Source organism: Triturus cristatus, chromosome 4_2 (assembly GCF_964204655.1).
Source record: "Triturus cristatus chromosome 4_2, aTriCri1.1, whole genome shotgun sequence".
In the NCBI taxonomy this organism is placed as follows: Eukaryota; Metazoa; Chordata; class Amphibia; order Caudata; family Salamandridae; genus Triturus; species Triturus cristatus.
The window spans coordinates 82,110,813-82,137,172 of NC_140586.1; the positions used below are offsets into that span (position 1 = coordinate 82,110,813).

The 26,360-nt window shown below is 45.8% G+C and overlaps 1 protein-coding gene across 4 annotated transcripts in view; it reads right to left on the reverse strand.

The window, feature by feature from the left end:
• Window positions 1-26,360, reverse strand: part of GCDH (glutaryl-CoA dehydrogenase) — a 220,253-nt gene that overhangs the window by 176,937 nt on the left and 16,956 nt on the right. The window contains exon 1 of one of the 4 annotated variants that reach the window (XM_085600633.1): window positions 7,431-7,531. The exons of 2 other annotated variants lie outside the window; for them this stretch is intronic. The gene's annotated coding sequence lies outside the window, so the exon portion shown is untranslated. Of the gene's footprint in view, window positions 1-7,430; window positions 7,532-26,360 lie in introns of those variants that run through there. One more of the 4 variants, XM_085600631.1, reaches the window with a different exon arrangement.

Below are 26,360 nucleotides of genomic sequence, written 5' to 3' on the forward strand. Positions count from 1 at the left end.
TTTGTGCACTGTTCTCCTGTTACATTACATTTTGGTGCTGTTAACATGACGAGTGTTACTCTAAACTTAACATCTAACAAAAACAATACCCCTCCCCAACCGCCCCCCCTCCCTGCGTCCCTGCACTCTGGGCTTCAAACTGCGCATGATTCAACTTGCAGAGTGCCTGTCGCCCAGAACGTTAACTAAATGTACAAAAATGGGGTGCATGATCCTCTGTCCCCTCCTCTTCCCCTCAGGCATTACTGTAATATGGACCCTTTTGCGACAACCAGAATTTGCGCAAGTCTATACATCTAAGAGATTCTTGTCTCACATATTTGTCCAATGGTGCTCTCCGGTGTCCACCCCACGCTCCCTCCCTGACCAAGCTTACTTTACATGCAGACCTGGTCCATCACCTACTTCTGTTGGCCATCGCTTGCCCAATCCAAAGAAAGTTCACCCCATCTGTAGCATGTTCAGCGGCTCTCCAACCAGTCCGCTGCTGACTTCGGGGGGTAAAAGAACCAGGCCCTACCTTCGGCCTCCACCCGGAGTCTGGCCGGAAACGGCATAGCGTACTTGTACCCCTTGTCTCTCAATGTTTTCTTGATTACCAGGAAGGATCGACGTTGCCTCTGAACCATTTGGGTGAAATCCGGAAAAAAGGTTATATCTGCGTTCTCATAGCGGAGCGGGGGACCCGCTCTGGCATGCTGAAGTATACCGTCGCGGTCTCGAAAGTTGAGGATTCTGGCCAGGATTGGGCGAGGAGGGGCTCCCGGTTTCGGGCGACCCCCAGGAACCCTGTGGGCCCTCTCTATGACAAAGAACTTTCCCAGTCCCTTGGGTTGTAGGTGGTTCAGGATGAGATCTTCAAATAAAAGATCAGTCGCCTGGCCCTCTGATTTCTCTGTAACTCCCAAAATACGCACGTTGTTGCATCGTAGGCGCCCTTCATAGTCGTCCAGCTTAGCTTACGCGAATTTCCAAAAAGTCTTTTAAGTCTTTCACCTCTGTTTGTAGCTGGGAAGTGTCCTCCACTAGGCTAGTGGCGGTGATTTCCACCTGCTTGACTCGTTCGCTATTCTTATTAAGATCCGCTCGTAGCAGGTTGACTTCTACGGTGATGGTGTCCATCTTTTGTTCCAGCGAGGTCTTAATCCCGGCTATGGCCCCCATAACATCCTTGAGGGTAGGCTCTGGGTCTGCCGTTTCCTGTATTCCAGCGCTTTATTCAATGGGTGAGGGATCTGGTAGGGACGTCTTGGGGAGAGTGTACTGGTCCAGTCTGTTTTGCTGTATGGGCTTGTTGCCTCTCGTGGACAACATTTTGCCTCCTCCCAGGTGCCCCAAGCACGTCAGTAACGAAGAGGATGTGGCAGGGCCAGATCACTGTATGCCTCCTCTGTACCCTCACCGGGCGTTAAGTCACCAATGCCTCACACTGGACTGTTCCGCCGATACCGCACCTGGGGGCCCAACTCCTCCCAGGAGAGACCATGTGTAGACAGGGGCTCTCGCCACTCCACTATCGCATTGGAGGCGTCTGTACCCAAGCCTAGTACCTCACGCACCCTGCCAGGCCGTGTCAAGAGTGGCTGGAATGACAACCAAGAATGCAGTGGCCAAGCGTTATACTGGGGGATATGGACTCTGTCTCTTCAATATCAGTGGAGAATTGATCCGATAGAGCCTGGCAGTCTTAGGCTATTTTCAACTCTCTGCCCGTGAGCACTATTTATGGCTGCAGCTCACTGGGGTGGATTCGGCCGCTGGAGCCTCCCCCAGCAGGGTTAGAGTGACGGTGTTTCAAAGCGCCACGTCCTTCCAATGCACGGTGCTTTGCGATGCAGAGCGGAGCGGGGTTCCCACTCCCTATGTGCAGTGTCGTAGTTCCCCCGTCCTCCGGGCAGCACCTAGAGCAGGAATCACCACTTGCCTGTATTCAAGGGCAGGGCAGCGCGGCAGTCCCAGGGCCAGCGGCCCAGCCACTCCGAGTACGTGGGCACGCACGCCACCCCGGCTCCCACGCGAGGTCCGGCCCGCAGACCCGCAGCAGGCCGCACTCCAGAATGGGCGCTATCTAGGGCCCCCAGATGATCGACAGACCCCACAGTTACGGGAGAGGGCACCGGACGTCTTCCGATGACTAGATCCCCTTACAGGGTAACGGATAAGATTGCCAGATATTCGGGAGAGAGACGGGCTTCACAGAGCTCCGCTAAGCGACGGCCATTTCTCTTCACCGCTCAGCCACGCCCCCGATTTTATTCACTTTGTGACTGAACTATCATTGTCAATTTTAAAAATGTTCAAGTAGCCATCAATTATATAGTCAGTTACTGTTCTAAATGTTAAGTACAATTAGAAAATTCAGTTCAATCCCATAGGCTGTATATATGCATAAAAAGCTCATTGTTTATATTAAAGAGGGGGGTCAACCTCACATCCCCAATCTATGTATAGAGTTGTTGATTGTTATCTAAAAAAAATCTCACAAATGCATTATTTTCTGTTGGACCCTTCTAGATATTCTACTCTCCATTGAATTCATGGTCTTCCATTATTCCTTAAGAAAGTGCATATGTCAATAAAGTGCTCCAAAGAAGAGGTGTGTCTACTGCAGCATTTTCTGTTGGCTTAACAAAGTGCAAATGCAGATGACTGTGGACTATCACTTCTTACCCCCATGACCTTCTAAAGTGCTAAGTAGCTCAGTTAACAAATCCCTTCTAGAATTATACTCTACATTGAGTTTATTACCTTCGATTGTTCATTAAAAGAATGCATCTATCATTAAGGTGCTCAAAAAGAGGTCGGTCTTACTACATAATTCCCATTAAGATTGTTAAAATGTGAGTGCAGTGGACTATGGCTGTCATGGATGGACTGTTACTTCTTTCATACATGACCTTCTAAAGTTCAAGATTTATTCAGGCTACCTTAACTTAAAAAGAAAACCATATCAATCCTATTTTATGTGGAGATTATGAGGGTATATGCAAATTCGAACAATGTAGGAATAAATACAGGGGAAGTTGTTAGAGGAGTGGTGAAGATATAAAAGGGGGAGATAAAGTGACATGGTAAAGACCTAATATCCATTCATTCATAAAATCGTTATTTCGGTTTATGATACCATAAAGGATACAAACATATAACTTCTTATCAATAGCGCTCGAAATAGAATTAGTACAAAGAATGAGAAAAAAATTACGTACACCAGATTCTAAGGAGTCAAAAAAAATCCAAGATACAGTCTTATAAACACGAAAAAGATCAACAGGGAACATAACTCACTGTTTAAAATCAGTGTTAAGAATTGCTAGGATAAAAACTAAAGTGCAAGTGCATTTGTTTAAATGACAGTTGTCACAGTTGTTAATCTGCAGTTGGATCATAACACTTGAGGGGGTAGTCAGTAGCCTCCGCTTAATAGCCCAAAACTGGCCAATAAATTTTACGACTGCACACACAAATAGTGATCTTGTATCTGATTTTAAGATACGAAGGGCTTCATAATGACTGTGGGTCCCCAACTGTCTACATACAGGAGCCAACCAGTTCCTTCTTGGTCTTGCATACGCAGGACATGCAAAAAATACCTGGCCAACGGTTTCGTTTGGATTTGGGCAAGAGGGACAGCCCTTGGGCTGGCTGTTATTATTCTGCCAAGAAGTGGTAAAAGCGTTAATGGGTAGACAGCCGTATCTAAACTGACTATACAGTTTCCTGTCCCCAAGCTCCTTAATAATATCAAAGTAGCTCGCAAGACATTTAACAGTTTTAATATCTAAAAAAGCACCAGTCAGGCTACCATGGCGGATTTTCAAATAATTTATCTGCTCTACCCATGACCAATATTGGAGTTTTATTTTGTCATTTGTATGCAGGGGCTGGGGACCAACAAGTTCATTTGGGAGACCAATTGCTGCCCGGATGGTATTCACAGATTTAATCCACCCGATTTTTTTATTTCTATCTAGGGCAGAAACTTTATTAAAAGCAGCAGCATAAAGGGCCAAATCAGGGGTAGTAACCAGTCAGTACCAAAAGAGCAATGGGCGTAGTCTCGCTTGGTCGATAATTGACCTAACTCCCAGGTCCATTTTCAAGGGGAGAAGGGGCGTGCTCGGAGGGAGGGATACCAGACTCCTAAGAAACTTGTTTTCCACAGTGGTTAGCTTGCTTGCGTCTGCTACACCCCACAATTCTGCCCCATAAAGAACACTGCTCACTACCTTAGCACTATAGAGTTTGAGAGCTGGAGCTACAGGCTTGGCGTACGATAGGCAAATCTCCCTCAGCAAGGCCCCGGTTAGCTGTGAGAATTTCAGGGTCGCCTTATCTAAATGATTATTTCATGTCATACTATCTGATAGCTTTATGCGCAAATACTCAAAGGAGCCAACCACTCTCCAATGGAACATTATCCAACACCAAATTTTGTTTGAAGGTTCTGCGGAGATTCAACATCATCAACTTAGTTTTGGCAGTGTTGATAACCAAACCTCTCATATCGCAAAAATCCTTAAATTGATCAAAAAGCTTTTAGAGGCCCATGGGAGTTTTAGATGCCAAAAGGGTATCATCGGCAAACAGCAATGTTGCAATTTTCTGGTTCGCCAATATCTAATATCAGTTATCAGGCTCCTAAAAAGATCCAATATCTAAAGTTTGAGCGAGAATAACTTCCGTTGAAATTATATCATCAATACATCTATAAAGTCGTATTCTCAAAGATGGACATGTAATTCAGCATCCAAATTGTGGCCGAGAGGGGCTTCAGAATAACGTCTGTTAAAATGATATAATCAATACATCCACAAAGTCTTATTCTCAAATATGGACATGTAATTCAGCATCAAAATTGTGGCAAAGAGGGGTTTCAGTACCCATGGATATAATCGGTCTTGATTCCATCCATCTTAGGTTCAGTTCTCGAATACCCCTCGTTCTCAAGCTCCGTTGTGTTTATTCCCAAAATAGGTCAAATCTTGTTTCTTCCCTTCATGTCTTTCCCAAAAGTACTTGGCAATTGGATAGGTTGAGTCCTGATTTTTATTCAACATAAGTGTTGTAAGGTTCTCAGTTTTACCTTGTTTGTAGTACTTCCTACATATGATTTTCCACACATGCATTGTAGGACATAAACTACATAATTGGTTTAATAGGTTATATGTTCCATGATTTCTGTTCTTTACCATTGTGTAGTTTATATGATGTTTTGTTAATTCTGTGTTTGTACACTTTGCAGTTTGTGCCTTTCCAAAAGCCAGGTGTCTGCAACCAGTTGTTATGTTTTTTCCTTGTTGGTAAATGACTCTTCACAAGTATATTTCCTAGGGATGATACTTTTCAGGGCTCCAAAAATCTTTTCGCATTGTCGAGCAAGATTTATTCAGGACGAGCTATTTTTAGGGACTATTCACCTTTTCTGGCAAGTTGAAAATCCTCTAACTTCATTCAGAAAAAAAGTAAATGTAGGAAGACAAACTGACTTATGCCCTCTCTGAAAGCAGAGAAAATTTGACAAGATAAGATTTAAAGACATATTTATTTACTCACGAAGTGCAAGAGCAATAAAAATGCCTTTAAATCTTGTTAACTTGTCACATTTGCAGGCTTTCAGAGACGGAGGTCAAAAGTCAGTTTGTCTTCCTACATGTATTTTTCTTTATGTGACTTAAGGTAGAGGATTTTGTAAAGTGAACTGTGCACAGCATGTTAAATGAAAGGCTGTAAGATGTCAGGCTTTTTTCTAAATACAACATTGAAATAGCTAAGTGAACTGTCAAAACATTTCACTAGTTATGAAGGCCCATTTTTGTAAATCTGTAGTGAAAAATGATGGCTTTGCCAATGATTGTTTTGTGCATGTAGGGTTTCTGGAAGGGGGTTTATTCTGGTATTAGAAGGCATTTGTAAACAATGTACACTTTTCATATACTGTAGTTATTATAATTTTTGTTGTTTTGTCTTTTTTAGTGGAAGGTTATGAATCTGTGAGTTGATTGGGAGAGGAATTGGCCCAACGCCTAGGGCGGTCGACCTCGAATCTGGGGAACTGGGTTTGAGTCTCAGCAATGATGCTGAACATCCTGTGATTCTGGGCAAATCACTTACTCTCCCCGTGCCTAACAAAAACAACAACAAAATGTGTCCTCATGTAACGCAACTGGTGCTATGCAAAGCGCTCTATAGATAGCAATATGAATCAAAAGTAAGCAGAAGATGTCAATTATTATTATTGCATTGTGATCAAAGGAATCTCTTTCAATGTAAGCATATGCTGTGTCCCAGAGGCCCAGCTATCTATCAAAGTGCTTGGCAACTCAGACAAGACAGAAGTACTGGTCTTCAGCAACAAGACCTCCCCATTGGAGCTCCACCCAGTGGCTGTCAGAGCTAGGACCAACACTCACACCCACAAAACATAAAAACAATCTAGGGATCATCCTAGATGACAAGCTCAACATGACGGCTAAAGTCAACGCAGTCTGCACATCCTGCATCCACATCCTACGCATACTGTAAAAGATCTCCAAATAGTAACCTTAGAACATCAGACGGACCATCACTCAATGCACTCATTACCACTAGACTGGACTACTGCAACACTCTCTACGCCGGAATATCCATACAACTCCTACATAGACTCCAAACCATCCAGAACCCCGCCGCAAGACTCGTACTCGACCTCAGACGCCTCACCCACATCACACCTTACCGCAGAAAGCTTCACTGGCTCCCTATTAACAAGTGCAGCCAATTCAAACTTCTCACACACAAGTACAAAGCCCTACACAATACAGGACCTGAACAGCCACATACACGTTCACCAACCCATCAGACACCTATGCTCTGCCTCACTCTCACACACACTCTGCATCTGCAAAAGCAAAACTGGAGATTGCTTAATCTCTTACATTGCACACAAGACATGGAACTACTTCCCTCAACACATCAGACCCTCCTCCTAACTTCTGTAGTTCCGCAAGAAGCTGAAGACATGGCTCTTCGTATAAGGACCTTAGTGATTATACACTTGCACAATCTCCTGGATACCCTCTTGGGTGAATAATGCGCTATATAAATCAACATAATGGCTTAATGGACAAACCAGTCTACATTTGAATGGGGGAACCTGGTTCCAGTCTGGGTGCTGGCACAACATTCCAGTGATTCTGAGCAAGTCAGTTAATCTCCCCATGTGTGAAAAAAAATATGACATTTGGCAAATAATCCTATCACATAAAGAAAGCAATTGCACCCATGTCTATGTCTTAGTGAAAATAGATTTGGAACCAGATAATATCTGTTGTCACAATAAACATCTATTTCAAAGGGTAAAAGGGCTTTTTTGAAGCGCATGTGGAATAGTAAAACTGCTACAAGAAGTTCAACAAGGAGGACTGGGGAAGAAGAACAAATATAAATAGTACCTCAATCACAGCACGATCAGCGGGACAACAGCAATAAAGCTGAACCAATCAGTACTTGGTCCTTATCCAGGCGAAGGAAGAGGAAGTGCAGCCAGCATGCACTGGCAAATTAAAAGACAGCAAATAAGAGTGACAATGAAACCAACAAATGGTAAGCAATAGGTGAGCTGCAAGCCATTTATGTATACACTGTCTCTCGCAAGCGAGAGCATGCACTGTCACAGGCGAGACCTAGGAACACATAATGGGTACCATGTGAAATAGGGTCCTATTTTGTCATCTCTGGGTTCTGGTGACATATATAAACCACTTGGCCTTCGGGATATATACATATTTTTTTTCTGAGACAGGCATTTGAAGGAAACAACTTTATGGGTTTAGGTGACTGACTTTTTACGTGATATAACAAAAAATTGATATACCCTGCAAAGAGTCCAGTGGTTCCCTTACGACCGGACAAGGCTTGCTATGCAATCTCAAAGTGCTGTGTTAGGGGGTAGTGTGGTCGAGCAGCCTTAGGCTTAAAACAGTGGCTGATGAGGGGTGTCCCAGGAATGCTTGTTTCCGGTCCAGAGAAAACCTGGTTTGGCAATTCGGGCTGGACTGTTCCCATGAGGCACAGGGTCAAGATGGTACTGAAGTGAGCTAAAGAATGATGATGGATTCAACCCAGAGCTGTGACTGGGGGTGAATGTCAGAAAAGTTTCAGTGCTCCTTCCATCATCTCTTTGTGTTTGCTTTGTTTGCCCTTAGTTGGTAGGGTATGTCCAGACGTGGGTCCCTTGCTCACTTTGGCACTGGATTCAAGCTAGCCTGGCTGATATGGGGTGTTACCCCGAAACCAGTCCCAGGATGCTTGTTTCCGGTCCAGGGAAGACCTGGCTTGGCAGTTGGGGCTGGACTGTTCTAGACTGATTTGAATATAGCTGGGTCTGAACTGGGGTGGCCAAGATCTGTGACACTCACCCCCAGATCTGTGACTGGGGGTGAGTGTCGGAAAAGTTTCAGCGCTCCGTCCATCATCAATTTGTGTTTAACACAGCGGAGTGCAAGACATTTGCAAATACACACAATGATCAATAAATGACAACACAACTCAAGAAGGAGATCCACACCAATTAATAAAAAAGCAAGTATCTTTATATATGTTTAGGCATCAGAAGAAAATCGTTCAGGTAAGTACATTTTCAAATATAAATTCTTTTCAGCTCAAAAAGCGGACACAATGCAGTTTTTGAGTTCTGAAATGTTATCCAATGGAAGGAAGAACAAGTTCTGCAAACCGCTACAGTACATCGACTTACAGGACCAATCTACAGGAGTTAAGAGGAGGGGTGGGTAAGGTCCAAGGCAGCACCAGCAGAACACCACCAGTGGCACAAGGGCGGCCGGGTGCACGATGCAAATTAGCGTTGGAAGCCCAATCCGTTTCAATGGGGATCGGTCACTGTAAAAGGAGGCTGCAGGTTCTGGCCAGGAAGCCAGTCGGGTTGAACCAACATGAGAGTTTAAGGCTTGCAATGATCAGGACGTAGGGGCACCTGAGGTCCATTTCTCAGTGGCCTGGGAGCAACGGGTCCAGAGGTGTCTTGAGGCGGCATCTGGTTTTCTTACCAGGAGCAGTCGCGGTGGAGGGGACCTGCGGGCAGAGGCTGCAGGTGATGTCAGTTGGTCCACTTCAACTCGGGCCGAAGGTTAACAGGTGCAATGGTTACCTCTTGTGTCAGGTTTTGGCGGTTCCAGAGGCCTCAAAGTCTTCTCCTTTGGAGTTCTTTGGAACAAGTCCGCTGATCACAGGAGGTATTGAGTCTTTTTTTAAGGCAGGTAGTCTTCCAAGTTTCTGTAGCCACAGTTGTGGGACTAGTTGACTTTGGCACCGTTTTTTATGAGTGATGCAGACAGGCCGGCAGGGTTTGGTACCAGGTCATCTATTTCTTCTCTCTTCTCAGCTTTTGCGGCTCTTCAGTGTCCTCTCTCTTATTAGGTAGTCAGGATCTGATTCTCTGGTGGCAGGGACTCCCCTAAATACTGAATTTAGGGGGGTGTAGTGTCGTAGCCAAAGGGCTACTAATCCCTGTGGTCACTAGACCCCCTATATGACCACTTCCTGCGAGAAGTGTGCATAACCCTATCCCAGAATTCCTAAGTATGCCATCAGAAAGATGTCTAATGCTGAAAAATCGTGTCCACCTCACAGTAGCCCACCTTAGGGGTGGTACTAGCCAGGAGGTGGCACGCCTTCCTGACTAGCTAATTTTCCCACCTGTCCAGGTGCCAAGGGGGCTCTGGACAGGGGGGGGGTGGCTTAATCTCCTTTGAGGAGAGCCAGATTCACATTCTAAAGGCAGCAGCTTATTTGAAGCTCGCAGGCCCAAGGAGGCTAATCAGCAGGTCATACTGTGGCAGGGGAGGTGTTACACCCTCTTCCTGGACAGGCTTTTGTTCTGTGTCTCCTGAGAGCAAAAGTCTGTCCCACTAGGAGGTCACAACAGCGTCTCGGTGGCAGGCTGTCAGAAACCAGTCAGCAAGGACACCAGAGGCTGTTAGGTTTTCAGGGGGCACCTCTAAGGTGGCCTCTGAGTGCATGCATTGGTACATCCTACACTGGAATTAGTGTGAGTTTACCAATACGAGATGTTTGATACCCAAACATCCCTATTTTTAGTGAAGCCATCATGTAGTTTCGGTACTCATTTTCCCCAGTGTCGTGCACATGTTTGAAAATGTCTTCCCTGCTCACTTACACTAATAGATCTGACCAGCACAGGGGCATATCTGCTCATGCAGGTATGCCCTCACATGTAATATTCAGCACCCTGCCTTAGGGTTGTCAGGCCTGCTGTAGGGATGACTTAAATTATTACATGCAGTGTTAGGGACATGACACATAGGGATGTGTGACATGTGTTTTCAATTTGGTCTACACCAAGACACGAAGCCTGCAATGGCAGTCTTGCATGTGCTTGGTGAGAGGTCCCTTGGAGTGGCACAATTTGTGCTTCTGCCCTTAGGGACCCTCTTTAGCACCTCAAGCCCTAGGTACCAATGCACCATTTACTAGGAACTTACAGAGGGTGCTAAAGGTTTTGCCAATTGGGGGAACAACTGTACAGTTTTGGGAAAGAACACTGGTACTGGGAACCTGGTTATCAGAAACCCAGTACACTTCAATCAAAGTTGCATCAAATACCGACAAAAAGGGGGCGGGGGCACTGCAACAAGTACTCAGCTTCCTACAATGGTAAACTGGAGTACCATTCGCATGTTTTGCACAGTGACAGGGGAGATGTCTGGGCAAATGTGTGATAATGCTAGCACTTGCACGTTAAGAAACTTTGGAGTACTGTTTGCTTATATTGCACATTGCTCTGAGACTGGTAAAGTGTTTTATAATGCATGTATTAGCACTTTCACAAAATCTGAAGTCCTGTATGCGTATATCGCACGATGCTCTGAGATTGTCAATAAAGGTACCTAATAAACCGTGCGTTGGTCCTGCATTAGCACTTTGCACAAAACAGGACATGACAAACTGGCGTCACCCTACTGAAAAATAAAATGAGAATAAAACCACTTTATTAAAATTTTATTTTCAGTATTCCCAACCAAAGTTAGGGTGGCGGCTGGCCATCCTACTGAGCGTCATGCTACAGGAGGACTGTTGGGCACTAGTAAGTGCGCATATCTGTTTGGCCGGCTGTCTCAGGCCGGCTGTCTCAGGCCGGCCAAACAGACATACGTACTCATGTTTCTCCAACCCAGCTATGTTGCAATAGCCAGGTTGGAGAAAAGCCCCAGGCTCCCTGGGCCTGAGAGAGCGTCAAATCAGCCCTCTCAGGCCAATCAAAGCGTGGATCTCATGCTGGTATTACAAACATGAGAGCAGTGCCGTGATTGCTTCTTGGGAGCCTTTATACCGTGACCAGTGTCTGAAGAGGAGCACTGAGGCGGCGGGCACAGGAGCAGGTACGTTGGTTTTTAAAAATTATTATTTTCCCCTCACCCCCACGTACTTCCTACGGCGTTGCCCCACCATCACAAAATTGGAGCAGCCGCCATTGCATATGAGTAATATCAAAGATATTGGCATTTATTCAAAGCCTTGTCACTAAAATCACACCAGTGGTTATATCGGGGTTATTGTCGCAGTAACGTCATAACCGTGAGCAGAGCTTTGTCGCAAGATCTTAAAAGTCTTGAGAGGGACTAGCGAGTAAGCTTTGAAGATAAATAGGTAGGCCCTTCCCCCAAATAGTACTTTGTGAGTTAGATAGCAGACCTCACTGGTAGCCAGTGTAATGCATGCAGAAGTGGGGTAGATGCAGCTCCAAGGGGAGATAATAAATGAGACAGGTGGCGGTGTTCTGTACCACCTGAAGTTTAGATAGCAATGTCTCGTTTGCTGAGGCCAAGAGTTCATTACCATAATCTAGACAGCTGATGACCAATGCCTGGACACAAGTTTTCCTTGCTTTGAATGGTAATAAAGGAAAGACTCTTCTGAGCAAAAGCATCATGTGGAAGCATGAGCCAACAATGGACAAAATCTGTTCTTTCATGGTAAGAGATTGATCCATCCGGACTCTCAAGTTTTTAACTAGTTTAGGTGAAGGGGCCATTCCAAGTTCTGGAGGCCACCATTCATGCTCCCAGGGCGGTTGAGCATTTCCAAACAGCATAATCTCTGTTTTTGCTGCATTAAACTGGAGACAGTTTACAGTCATCTAGGTAGCTATTGTCTTCATCCCAGCGGAAAAAAAGATTATTTAGTTTTGACCAGATTTTTGTCCAGGGAGATTAGCAGCTGCGTGTCGTCCGCGTATGATGTAATATCAAAGCCGAAGGCTCTGACAATTTTGGCAAGGAGGGGCAACATAAATGTTAAAAAGTGTAGGGCTGAGACATGAGCCCTGAGGTACCACCTTGAAAAACGTCATGGTACAAGACTTATAGGCCCCAAAATAACAGTTTGAGCCTGTTGGAGAGGAAATCAGCAAGCTCTTATAGCGCTGTTCCATGAATACCAATCTCATGCTGCCTACCAAGTAACCTAGGATGAGACACAGTATCAAATGCACCATTATTTGTTCTTAGTTCCTGGTTGCATGCATGAAAATTCCTCAATGGAATACAATGGACATATGAGTCCTCTTATGATGCTTTACTTAGATCAGAGCTTTATGCATATTTGACTTGATGAGTATTTGAATAAGGATTATATGAAATGAAGAATGAACGCAAAGTAGTCCGATGTGTTGATGAAATGTTTCCTGTATTTTCACTGATTGATACTCCCTATCCACAGGAGTAGAGTACGCCATGTGAGAACTCTTTAACAGTTTATAATGTGACAGAGAAAATGGAGGTCAAAATGCCCCATAATATTGTAGGACTAAAAAAACATGTGAGCAGTCTAGTTGTTATTTTTTAACAAAAAGGTGGTGAGGTAAAGGATTCTATGTCAGGACAGGAGGCTCCGATTATGCTTTCTCATTTCTTTACTAGAAATGCTCAGCAGCCAATAAAAACACAGTATATGAAAAGAAAACTACAATACCCATAAACACAAGGGTATGACGTCAACAACCATAGAGACCATAGTATAAAAGGTCATGTAGAAAGTACAACATCCTCTTTCTTTGCTGCTCCGCAGCCAGTTAAGTGTTTATTCCTTTTTTATTCATACGCTTGTGTTACTGTTGCAATTTTGTGCATGCTTTATTGATGCGAGCGTATTCGTTCCGCGTGTTTCACGCTGTTGTGTACCGTTTCTATGGTTACCGTAACGGGTTTTTGGTCTTCGCTCGCCGCTGTCGTTAGTGCGGGGAGCGGGAGGTTTGCACCTTCCCGGGGACGGGCGCTTCGCGCCCCAGTATTCTCATTGTGGAGAGGGAGAAAGGGGCTGGGAGGCTCGTGCTAGCTTTGCGAGTGCTCCGTATGTTTAGAATACCGGGCGGTCGTTACTGCGCATGCGCGGCGGCCATTTTTAACATCAGAAACGGGTGTTATCTCCTGACAGAACGGTCGCTTTGCGCCCAGAGCCCACAGCCTGTGTATTCGCCCCTTCTTACGCCCATTAGCAATTTATATCTTTTGGGCTGTATAATTGATCATAGGCTTTGCCTAGAGTGATCGTTTTTCAGTCAGCAAGCCCTCCCTCCACCTTTAAAATTTTTTTTAATAGAGTGCTCAGATTATCTAGTCTGCACTGTTGGTTTGCTGTGGGGTTTTTTCACTCCCCCTGCATTGTGCCTTTGGCCATTATTGATTGTTGTCATTCCTGTGGGCATTGTATCTTGTTACACTTTGTGTCATAATGGAGGATTACTATGAGGATGACTATTACTATGATGAGGATCCTTCTGGCTCTTTGGAGCACGATTTGGTGGAGGCGCTGGATCAGGGGGTACAGCAGTCCGTTAATAAGGCGCTTGTTCGCGCTATTAATCCCTTAAAGCATTTATCTCTCTACGCACAGCAAGAGGGTTGGTTACCGGCTGCTCGTGCATCTAAATCCCCTGTCAATCCTCATAAGTCTGATTTTCAGAAGTTGGCCAAAACACTGTCTTCGGACACGGCTACTGCTAAGGGGTCGGCTGGGACCTCGTTTTTATCCCTCCTTGATACCGATGCTGACAAAGCTCATTCCTCCACTTCTTCTGAGTTTGAACCTCCTCCACGAAAAAAGGCTCGTAAGGAGCACTTCGTGGACGCCCCCGCTCATCCTCCCATTCTCACTTTTGATCCCTCTGATATTGTGCATCCACATTCTTCCTCTTGGTTGCCATCTCCAGCAGTGGCGGAATATGTGCAGGCTCATATTCGCCAGCCTTTTGAAAAAGATGTCAGGGCCCGCCTGTGATCGGAGTGTCCACGTCCTGATTTGGCGGACCATTTGGCCGAGACCCCGGAGGTGGATCCTACTATGGTCACGTATCTTAGAAAGTACACCAGAGACCCCAAGAAAGGTCTTGACAGGTCTTGGCGTTCCTGCCAAGATAAATTGTTGGATTTATTGGGCCTGCTCACTAAGATTTTAGATTTGGGCGTTCTTGCCAAAGAGTCTTCAGCTCTTGGTAATCCGGACGAACTCATTGAGTGGTCCCAGCGGGCCATTTGTCAGTTGGGCAATGCCAATTGCGCGATTTCTTGTGAGCGACGCCGCTCCATTCTTCTCCGACTTGATCCTAAGCTGGCGGAACTCTCATCTTCAGAATCCGGCCCCTTGGCTCAGGGGCTCTTATTTGGTCAGCCGTTCCTGAAGGAGCTTACCCATTTTGTGGCCACTTTCAGTGGCCTTGACAAGGCCCAAGCCTCGCTGCGGCGGGCGTTTCGGACGGTTTTTGCAAAGGCCGGACGTCTTAGGGGACGTTTGTTCGGCCGGGGATCTCAGCAGAATTCCCAGAGAGGATTCCAGTCCCACAGAGGGGGTGGTCAGGACTCCGGCTTCACCACCCGTTCCAGCTTCTATCCCTCTCGCAAAGGGAAAGGACAATTCCGGAAGGGTCGCCTCGGAGGACACCAAGAAGGTCACCAAGACTCCAACAATTCAGGTGAGGTTGATTCCATTTTCCGAAGTGGTTTTGGGGGGAAGGCTCCAATTTTTTCTCCACAATTGGTAGTTAATCTCCAACGATGCTTGGGTGCTGGACACTGTTCAAGGTTACAAGATAGAGTTTTATCAGCCCAAGCCTCAAACCCTCCTTCCAACCCCGTTGTTCTTCTCTCTTCAAGATCGGGAGATCATTTCAACAGAAATAGACTCCCTTCTTGCAAAAGGGGTTATTCTTCGAACTACCCGTCATCCAAGCAGTTTTGTGAGCACGGTGTTTCTGGTACAGAAACGAGGGGGCGGATCCCGTTTGGTCCTCAATCTAAAGGAGTTCAACGGAGGAGTGGTTTACCGCCATTTCAAGATGGAAGGGATCCATATTTTGCGAGATCTTCTCAGAGAGGGAGATTGGATGGTTCGCCTAGATCTCAAAGATGCCTATTTGTCGATTCCAATCTTCAGTCCACATCGTCGGTTTCTCCAGTTCCAATGGCAAGGGGACTGGTTCGAATACAAGGTCCTTCCGTTCGGCCTCTCGTCGGCACCCTGGTGCTTCACGAAGCTTCTGAAGCCCGTGGTGGAATGCTTACGCGCTCGGGGTCTCCGCATGATTATTTATTTGGACGACATTCTGATCATGGCAGATTGTCCACACAAACCGATTTTGCATCTCGAATGGACGATCGACCTTTTACAATCCCTGGGATTTCTTGTGAATCCTCAGAAATCTGTTCTCATCCCATCTCAGGTGATAGACTTTCTAGGCTTCCAAGTCAATTCTCTGACCTGTCAGTTTCTTTTACCCAATCAAAAGATTCGCTACATCAAAAGGGAGTTGGTTTCGATTATCTCCAAACAGATTGTATCATTGAGATCTATAGCTCGTGTCGTCGGTCTTTTGGCGTCTTCAATTCAGGCATTTTCCGGGTCCTCTGCATTACAGAGCGTTACAACGGTTGAAGATCCGTCATCTCCAGAACGACCTTCGCTATTCCGATCAAATTCCTCTTTCAGAGGAGGCGAGGTGCGAGATGCAGTGGTGGTTGGACCACATGGAGGCCTGGAATGGGCGAGCCCTGTTCGGTCCTTCCCCGGAGATGGTGATAGAGTCCGATGCCAGCCTTTGGGGTTGGGGAGCCCGGTGCGGTCCAATATCAACGGGGCGTCGGTGGTCCCCTCAGGAGTTGTCTCTCCACATCAATTGTCTGGAACTCCTGGCGGGGTCCTTTACGATCCGTTGCTTCACTCCCCTTCGGTCCAATTGTTGTATTCTTCTCCGCATGGACAATGTGTCCGCGGTTCGTTATGTCAACAAGTTGGGCGGCACGAGATCCAAGATATTAGCGGAAATCGCCAAAGATTTTTGGCACTTTTGTCTGCAGAAGAAGATCACTGTTATTGCCGAGTATCTTCCCGGCCGCAACAATCAGATTGTGGACTGGCATTCGCGTCACCTTCGGGATTACAGCGATTGGAGGCTTCATCCTCGCATTTTCCGCTCTCTCCATCGGGTTTGGGGCCAGTGTCACATCGACCTGTTTGCCTCTCGCCTCGACACTCAGCTTCCTCGGTTCTTCAGCTGGAGGCCGGATCCGGAAGCCCTGGCCACGGACGCATTTCTCCAAATCTGGCCTCCCCTTCTGTGCTACGCCTTTCCCCCGTTCATGATGATTCCGAGAGTACTGGCTTGCACAAAGCGTTATCAGTCAGAGCTGATTCTGATTGCTCCTCTGTGGAGGGCTCAAGCTTGGTTCCCAGTTCTCCTGGAAATGTGTTGTGCAGTGCCGATCCTTCTTCCCCAGAAGTGGAATCTCTTGCTGGACCCTCTCGGCAATCCGCATCCCCTGATCCAGTCAGGCTCTCTCCGTCTTCTGGCTTGGCGACTTTCGGGGACCGTTGGACGGTCCCAGGCCTTTCACGAGACGCTTGCAAATTTATCAGTGGATCTTGGGCACCCAACACTCACAAACGCTACTCAGGCTCTTGGAGACGATGGTGTGATTGGTGTGTTCAACGGGAAGCTGATCCCGCTGCAGCGAATGTATCTCTAATTATTAACTTTTTAGTGTCTCTTGCTTCCTCCGGTTTGGCTTATCGGACGGTTAATAATTTCCGTTCCATTTCGGCAGGCCATATTCCTCTTGATGGTAAACCCGCGGGTGAACACCCTTTGATTACTAAATTGCTTAAGAGTATACGTCTGGCGACTCCCCCATGTCCTAAATACGCGTCTTTATGGGATGTATCCGTTGTCTTGAAGTTTTTGGAAGCCTGGCCTTCCAATTCTTTGCTTTCCCGCAAAAAATTTTCAGCCAAACTGACCATGTTGTTATGCCTAGTTTCTTGCAGTCGGGTGTCTGATGTTCGTGCATTGGACTTGGCAGGTCGCAGTTTTACCCCTGAGGGTGTCACTTTTCGTCTTTCCCGACGTACCAAAACAAATACTTCCTTGATTACCTATCCTTCTTTTCCTAACCATCCCAACCTTTGTGTAATCCAATGCGTCAAGGATTATGAGGTATGTACTGCTCCTTTACGTTCAGATATGCAGGGTCAACTGTTGATTCCTTTGCAGAAGCCTTTTCGCCCTGTTACCCCAGCTCGTTGGGTTCGCTGGCTTATGTCTGAGGCCGGCATTGATGTTTCCATTTTTGGTGCTCATTCGGCACGGGGGGCTATGGCTTCTGAAGCATTCTCGATGGGTGTTACTTTGTTTGACATTATGAAGGCCGCAGATTGGTCTTCTGATTCTATGTTTAAAACCTTCTATTACAAGCCAATTGATCATATTGCTTCAGTACTGGTGGATAAGCTTTGAACAAGCATAATCGGAGCCTCCTGTCCTGACATAGAATTCAAAATTTGCGAACATACGTGACAAGAATTTTCAATTCTATTAAGGACAAGGAGGCGAGGATTATCTCACCCATTGTTTTGTTATGTACATATTTTGCATTTATACTGTTGCTTTTGAATATGCATTATATTTCTTATAATTCATTGTTGTCTCTAATCCCCCCTCTATTGTGTTTATACTATATATTGGATGTGTATTACGGCAGTCTGTCTCTTTTCAGGTTCTGACTCGAAGTGACGGTGTTACTGTTCCATCTGGTTTCTCCTGCATCCGATGTTCTTCTGTTTCCAGGGTCCTGTGGCCTTCCAGTGCTGCGTTCTTCCATATGGACTTCTGCCGTTGCTGATGGTTGTTTCTCCCTGATGGTCATCGTGGTTCTTGAACTTATTATTTTATTTGAACTGTTCTCCTCACCAAAGAAAGAGGATGTTGTACTTTCTACATGACCTTTTATACTATGGTCTCTATGGTTGTTCACGTCATACCCTTGTGTTTATGGGTATTGTCGTTTTCTTTTCATATACTGTGTTTTTATTGGCTGCTGAGCATTTCTAGTAAAGAAATGAGAAAGCATAATCCTCGCCTCCTTGTCCTTAATATAATTGAAAATTCTTGTCACGTATGTTCGCAAATTTTGAATTTTCCCTATAAATGTACACTCTGCACAAAGCAACTCTATGACCCTGTTGAAGGCTACGGCCGAAACGCGTAGGACTAATCTCTGCACTGGAGAAAAGAGAATAAAAAGCATTGTTCATAGAAGACGAAGCTGTGCCACTTCCTTCCTTCCCGCGAATGCGGGGCTGTTTGAAGTCTCCATGGACATTGTATTATAGTCGACGAGTTCCCTCCCAATATGCTCGACAAACTAGACCCAGGAAAAGCTCTACGGAACATTCCAGATGCCGGGTCTCAAGGAACCCTGACGTCAGAGCTGGGAGGTGACTGAGAGAGAGTCGAGATGGATGGAAAGGAGCGCAGTGGACTTAACGGAGGAGTGAGAGGCCGAGACAGCAGCAGATGAGCACCGAATGCGGGAGATCGAGGCACCAGTAAAGGAGCACCGGACGTGGGAGTCCAGGTTGCCACAAGAAGGAGAGCGAGCACAAGAGACCGAGACGCCGCAGGCGGGACACCCGGAGCGAGTGTTGAGTACGGAGACACCAGAGCCCCAATTGCACTCCAGAGGCCGTTCCTCAACCCCGGAGCCAGGAGGCGAGGAATGCCAGGACACCATGACTCCGTCATCAAGCCGTGGCTATATGCAAGTGTCACACTGGGCATTCTTGTGGAGGTGGTGGGGTCCATCTAAGGAAGTTATCTATTAAAAATGTGAAATGAGAAGAGCTGTGGAAGGGAAAAGGTCACGCAGCAACACATTTTTTTTGTTCTTTTTCACATGCTCACTAGTTTTCACACGGGGTTGGTGAATGTCTGATGAATAAAAGAGCACGCAACCTCATAGAGCTTCACTCTGTTTGTTGTTTGAGGCTAAAAAGTGGAGAGCATCCTTTCTGGTCCACGAAGGGCGATATTGGTTCAGCTTCCTCAGTCTACACATCATGGAACAGCAAGAGGATTTTTGGAACATCCAGATATAGGGGAGAGTAATAAAGTCAAAAAAGACCACAGTGAAGGGCCCAGGTAGAGAGGTTGGATAGAGACCTCAGTGTCATAACTGTGCTAAATGGGGACATATTGCTCAGAATTGTCCCCAAAAACCTCCTTCTTCTGAACCTATAGAAGTAGGTGTTATCAGAGGACAAGCGCTGTGTATGGGTGGACCAGATAAGCGTAGTTATATGCTTAAAATTAAAGTTAATGGGAAAACGAGAATAGCCTTGGTGGATTCAGGGTGTAGATATTCAGTGGTGAACCCTGATTTGGTGGATCCCCAACTAATTCAGAGAGAAAAGAAGGTTCTTATAACCTGTGTACATGGAGACACTAGAGAGTATGCAGTGGTAAGGTAACTGTGGAATTGGGAGGCACCAAGGAAGACTAGGATGTTGAACTAGTACCTTAGGAACAGATCTAACAGTTGGAACTGATTGTACTGACTTCCACAACATCCTGGTGATGGCTGGGGAAGAGCTGGCACATTCCTGCTGGTTGAAAGAGGCCCGTTTTATAGCAATGTTATGGAGGAGGGTAAGAAAAAACCCAGATTGACTAAATTAGAGAAATACCACAAAAACAAATCTTTCTCTTGACCAAATCCTCTGAACCTGGTTTTCTCTCTAAAGACGATGAATGGGAACACTGGTGCAGTTTTAGGGAAGCCCAACAAGAGGACCCAACCCTGTCTAATGCATGGACTTATGCAGCTGAGGAAAACCCACGAAAGGTAGGACCACAATTTTTCATACAAAAGGAACTTTTATATCGGAGTACAGAGAAAAATAAGAAAAGATGTCATCAACTTATTGTCCCTGGGGTCTTTAGAAAAAAAAGTTCTTCATCTGGCCCAGAGTCAAGTTGGCGGGGAAGATTATGGTTGGGAGAAAACTGAAGAATATCTACTTAGAAGGTTCTATTGGCCAGGGACTTTCACTGACATCAGGAGATTTTGTGAAGAATGCGAGAAATGCCAGTTAGTAAATCCTTCAACTGACAGGAGAGTAGCCTTAAGACCACACCTCATTATAGGTATTCCCTTTACCAGGGTAGGGATGGATCTAGTGGGAACGCTGGTACCCTCCTCCCGGGGATATCAATACATTCTGGTACCAGGTATCCTGAGGCAATACGCCTAACTAGCATGACAACTCAGGTAATCGCACAGGCCATGATAGAGGTTTTCTCAAGTGTGGGCTTCCCGAATGAGATACTCACAGACCAGGGTACTCCTTTCATGTCTCGCTTGATGGCCCAAGTCTGTAAGGTGTTAGGAATACAACAAATCAGGACTTCAGTTTACCACCTGCAAACTGATGATTTAGTAGAAAGATATAACAGAACCATCAAAATGATTTATTTTGTTTTAATTGGTCGCCAACTCCGGGAAGGACTGGGATAATTACCTTTGGTACTGTTTGCGATACGCATCCATGAACAATCTTCTACTGGATTTTCACCTTTTGAGTTACTATTTGGCAGACTACCACATACCGTTCTTGATATTGTTGCAAAACACTGGAAGGAGGAGCAGGATGAAAGCCATAATTTGCTAGATTATGTTTTTAAGCTGAAAACTGGGGTGCATTCTTTGTGGGAAGAGATGAGGATGAACCTAGAGAAATCCCAAGCTAATCAAAACAAGCATTTGCAATGCAATAGTTCTCGCATTTACGCGAGATCTATTGCATTGCAAATGGTAGGCATCACAGGACAACGGGAGGGCGGGCAGGCGGGGGGGAGAAGGCACGGACAGCGCGAGGGCTGCTGGGGGGGAGAAGGCACAGACAACGAGAAGGAGGGCAGGAGGGGGTGAGAAGGCACGGACAATGGGCAGGCGGGGGCGAAGGCACGGACACAGGGCGGGCGGGGGTAGAAGGCACAGACAACGGGAGGGAGGGCAGGGGAAAGAAGGCACAACAACAGGAGGGAGGGTGGGGGAAAGAAGGCACCAAAGCATGTTGTGCCTGCAGAAGGAAAACCTCATTAAAGAAAATAGTGCTCACAGTCTAAATAACACTACTGTGTAACAACCGAAGTAAAGGGGCCAGTCGCCATGGGAGGTGACTAATGAAGAAGAGGCGATACTAAGGAGGGATTAACAAATCTACTGATTAATCAGAAGCCAGCATTTAGGACGGAAAATGACACTAGCCAATGGCAAATATGGGTGAGGAGTGGGCGGGGCTTCTAATCCCTTCTCCTCTACAATAAGTCTCGCAGAGCAGGGAATTGGCGCTGGCTCTAGGCTCGACCTAAAAAGAAATACAACAAAGCTGCCAAAACCCTATCTCTGTTACCTGGTGAGGAGGTTTTCATCTTGTTACCCTCCTCAGATAATAAACTATTAGCTCAATGGCCAGGTCCCTATTAAATAATTAAACAGGTTACCCCCGTCTCCTATAAGGTTGATGTACCTTACAAAGGAACGGACAGTGAGGTATACCACATCAACTTACTAAAGAAGTGGAACCAATCTGAAGATATGGGTTACTTGGGGAACCAAGCATTATTAATAAAAGACTCAGTACTCCTGGATATAGAATTTTGCCCCACAAATACACCAGAAGGCATAAAAAAAAAAGATCGGATCCAAGCTCAATTAAGAGCAAAGGAAACAGTTAAATGACCTTCTTCATAGGTTTTCTGAATTGTTTTAGGGGAGACCAGGGAGAGCCAATTTAACTCAACATCACATAATCGCTGAAACAAATTAAGTAGTTAGACTGAAGCCATACAGTATTTCTGAGGCAAGGAACGGGAGGTCATTAATATACTGCAAGGGGATATAATTGAGCCCTTGACTAGTGATTGTTGTTCCCCAATCGTTCTAGTGCCAAAACCGGATGGTTTGATATGCTTCTGAATAGATTTTAGGCAATTGAACAGCATTTCCAAATTTGACCCATATCCCATGCTTAGGATAGATACATTGATAGAGAGATTAGGGCAACTGGCAAATCGACTTGACTAAAGATGCAAAAGAGAAGACCGCCTTCTCCACCCCTTCTGGCTTATATCATGTTAAAGTGTTAACTTTCGGCCTACATGGTGCCCCTTCCACCTTCCAGGGGCTGATAATAAGCTTTTAAAACCTCACAATGCCTATGCAGCAGCCTACCTAGACGACATTGTGGTTTATAGTCCCACTTGGGAATCTCATCTAGAGCAGTTATGCTCGTTGTTTTCTTCTCTACTAGATGCAGGTCTCACAGCTAACCCAAAAAATGTAACCTTGCCACAAACTCCATAAAATATCTAGGATATCAAATCCAAGCAGGTACTATCTGGCCCCAAGAAGAGAAGGTGCAGGAAATTAAAGATATCCCTAGGCCCACCACCAAGAAAGAAATGTGCTCCTTCTTGGGATTAGTGGATTTTTTATAGATGGTTTACTTCACATTTTGCTGATTTGGCTGCTCCTCTCACAGACTTATTGAGAAACCTTCACCCTAACAAAATAACTTGTTGGTCTGACACAGAGCAAGAGAGTTTTAACCATTTAAAGGCTATTATGTGTAAAGAACGTGTATTAAGATGTCCCAACTTTCAGCAAACCTTTGTCCTCCAAACTGACGCCTCAGGGAAAAGTTTAGGCGCAGTGTTATCTCAGCCTGACAGTGACGGGAATCTTCATCCAATAGTTTATATTAGCAGGAAATTGATGGCCCGAGAACAAAAGTACCCTACAATCGAGAAAGAATACTAAGCTATTAAATGGGCAGTTTTACTTTGCTTACTGACCTGCTCCACTCGTCTGGTAGGCTAGGAATAAGGACACAAATACTAGGATGTTAAGATGGTTCCTGGCCTTACAACCTTTTTTTATTTCAGGTAAACCACCGGCCAGGACGTTCACAAGAGAATGTAGACTAACTGTCCAGAGAACCCCTAACGGACTAGCCCAATCGGCCACCCCTGGAAAGGGGGGTATTGTAATATAATCACAATAGGAGGGACGGGGCTTGGTAGGTCCAGCATACATGCTCCTAAGCATAGAAGTGAAACAAGTGGTATGCAGTTCCTGGGAAGAGTGGGCTGGGGGGCCAGTTGGAAGGAGGAGGTAGTGGGAGGGCGGCGGTCCGATGGGCGTGCCGGAAGGCTCCAGGTAAGGGAGGAAAGGCAGGAATGGGATAGCTCCTATAAGGAGCAAGGGCCCTCACACACCCCGAGAGGTGTCATACTTCATCATAGGGCAGCTCCTAATTGGGCTGGCGCTGGAATGGCCAGTGGGCCCTACAGGGGGGCTCTTTGCCGAAGGCTTTGTCTGTTTGTTGTGGTGAGGCCCTAGAATATGAGGGACGGAAGCGTATGTGAGATGAGTAGAGTGGGAGTTAGAGTGTGTCCAAAAATAGCTGTAAGTGTCCAAAAATAATTTTATCCGCTAGATACTGATGCTTTGGATAAAAACAACCGACTGTGAGAGTCGTGGCTGGCGAGTATAATTAAAGCTGCTGCAGCTCAAGGTGATTAGTGAATGGTGGAAGTGGTCAAATGGTTGACATGTTTCATGCCTAAATTCTCCAGCAGGATTAATAGCATTTCATCAGGACCAGGGGTATCCTCATCTATTCTTAGAATGGAACGGTCAAAAAGGTGGACTGGGAGATGCCGTCCCTAAGGTCAGAATTCATGTCGTAATCCAGGGCGCTAGTGGGAAGTGAGTGTAAAAAACTGTCTACCTTCTAAAAATTACCTGGAGGGGGAAGAAAGTTACAAAACAGGGGTAAGTAATCACATTATAAAGCATTGGAGGAACCTGTGCCCCAACACATGACATGTGGGAATCCAGATAAAAGCAGTTGCTTAGACACACACATAATCATAGGTGAAACATTATCATAGGTAAACATGACATCTACTGTGTCTCTCATGCAGTGAGTTGGGCCACAAGCGATTTGTTGTACATTAAAGGCTTCAAGGTTGGTTGTGATAGCTGTGGTTGTGGTTAGATTTTTTTTGTCAAACCTTATGTTGAGGTCTCCTAGAATGTATAGGTTTGGCTGTTCCTGATGGGTGTTTGTTATCAAGTAGGACATATTTAAAGTTGGCATCACTGTGTGGTGATCTATATATTAGGCACAAATAATTGGTAATAGTTGGAGTGTGGTGACATCTTATCATTAAGGATTCACAGCCGCCCATGGTGAGATTTTCAATGATTATTTGTAGTGGTTTTTTTATGGATGGTAGCTAGGTCTCCTTCAGTTTTGCTAATGATGTGAAAATTAGGAGGCATGGCTTTGTGGCATATGGCTGCAAAATCTTTCATGAGCCATGTTTCTGAAATTAACATGAGGTTCAGTGTTGTTTGTGAGGACAGGTCAAAGATGTTAAAGTTATTTTTGTTCCGGGAACTAGACTTTTTAGTTATGTTTATTTTTACTTAATGTCCTTTAGCCTTTAGTAAGGGGGTGGTGAAGGGGGATAGGGTATTTTGATGTGGCTGAATTGAGGGTGAATTGTGCATGTGGCTTTTGGTGGGGATGGGAGGGCTGTTGTTTGGTTAGAGATGGCCAATCAATGTATTTCACTTTGTTCTCATTATTGCCCTATAAAGCTGCAGGTTAGCATGTATAATGTAAGACCCTAACATGTATGGTTACCCATCTACTTGATCTAATAAGTTGGCATTGGTTTGAATGGAGCATCCGGCTGTCATAGTTCTAGGAACTAGCACACCGCTTCGGTAGACTCATGTATTTTCCTTCATTGTGCAAGTAGGGCAATAAGGTGTTTGTTTTGCTAGTAAGGCACGGTATGCCCAGACGTGGGTCCCTTACTCACTTTGCCACTGGATTCAAGCTAGCCTGGCTGATGAGCCAGAAACCGGTCCCAGGATGCTTGTTTCCGGTCCAGGGAAGACATGGCTAGGCAGTTCGGGCTGGACTGTTCCCATGAGGCACAGGGTCAGACTGATTTGCATATGGCCATGTCTGAACTGGGGTGGCGGAGTGAGCTAAAGAATGATGATGGATTAAACCCAGATCAGTTGACTGGGGGTGAGTGCTTGCAATGTTTAACACTCCGTCCATCTTCCCCTTTGATTTTGCTTTGTTCGCCCTAAGTTGGCAGGGTATGCCCAGACGTGGGTCCCTTGCTCACTTTGCCACTGGATTCAAGCTAGCCTGGCTTATGACGGCTGATTAGCCAGAAACCGGTCCCAGCATACTTGTTTCCGGTCCAGGGAAGACATGGCTTGACAGTTCGGGCTGGACTGTTCCCATGAGGCACAGGGTCAGACTGATTTGCATATGCCCATGTCTGAAGTGGGGTGGCGGAGTGAGCCAAAGAATGATGATGGATTAAACCCAGATCAGTTGACTGGGGGTGAGTGCGTGCAATGTTCAACACTCCGTCCATCATCCCCTTTGGTTTTACATTATCATAGGTGACATTCCAAACCTGTGGTCAAGGTGAAAAACATTCAGACATATGTATGGGCGATCATGCGCAACATGGGTCAGAATCATGCTGTCGTTCTGTGTTTGGGTATTTGGGATCAGCCTGTGGGGGCTGGTAGAGTGCTACCGCTGCAACAGTGTCCCATGGCAGATCTGTCTTGAAAAGTGGGAAGCAGACTGACCTAGAAGGGGATGTAGTTAGACCCCAACCTGGACGTTCAAGACACTTGCACACTGGCGAGGGCGAACAACCTATTGCATGAAAGTACATAGAGAATATTAAAAAGGAGCGAGACTATTGTGTCAAGTCGCATAGGTGCCAGAAAGGTATGGGCATCAATGGGCTCTAGCGGCATGTAAGGGACCCAACTGGGTAAGGGTATTAGAGGTGTCACCATATGGTAATGTCATGTCACGGTAGGTAGGGTGGTGAGGGAAATGGGCGAAATACCTGTGATGGCGAGAAAGGTCCCAGAGAGGTGGGCTGAGGGAGAGAAACA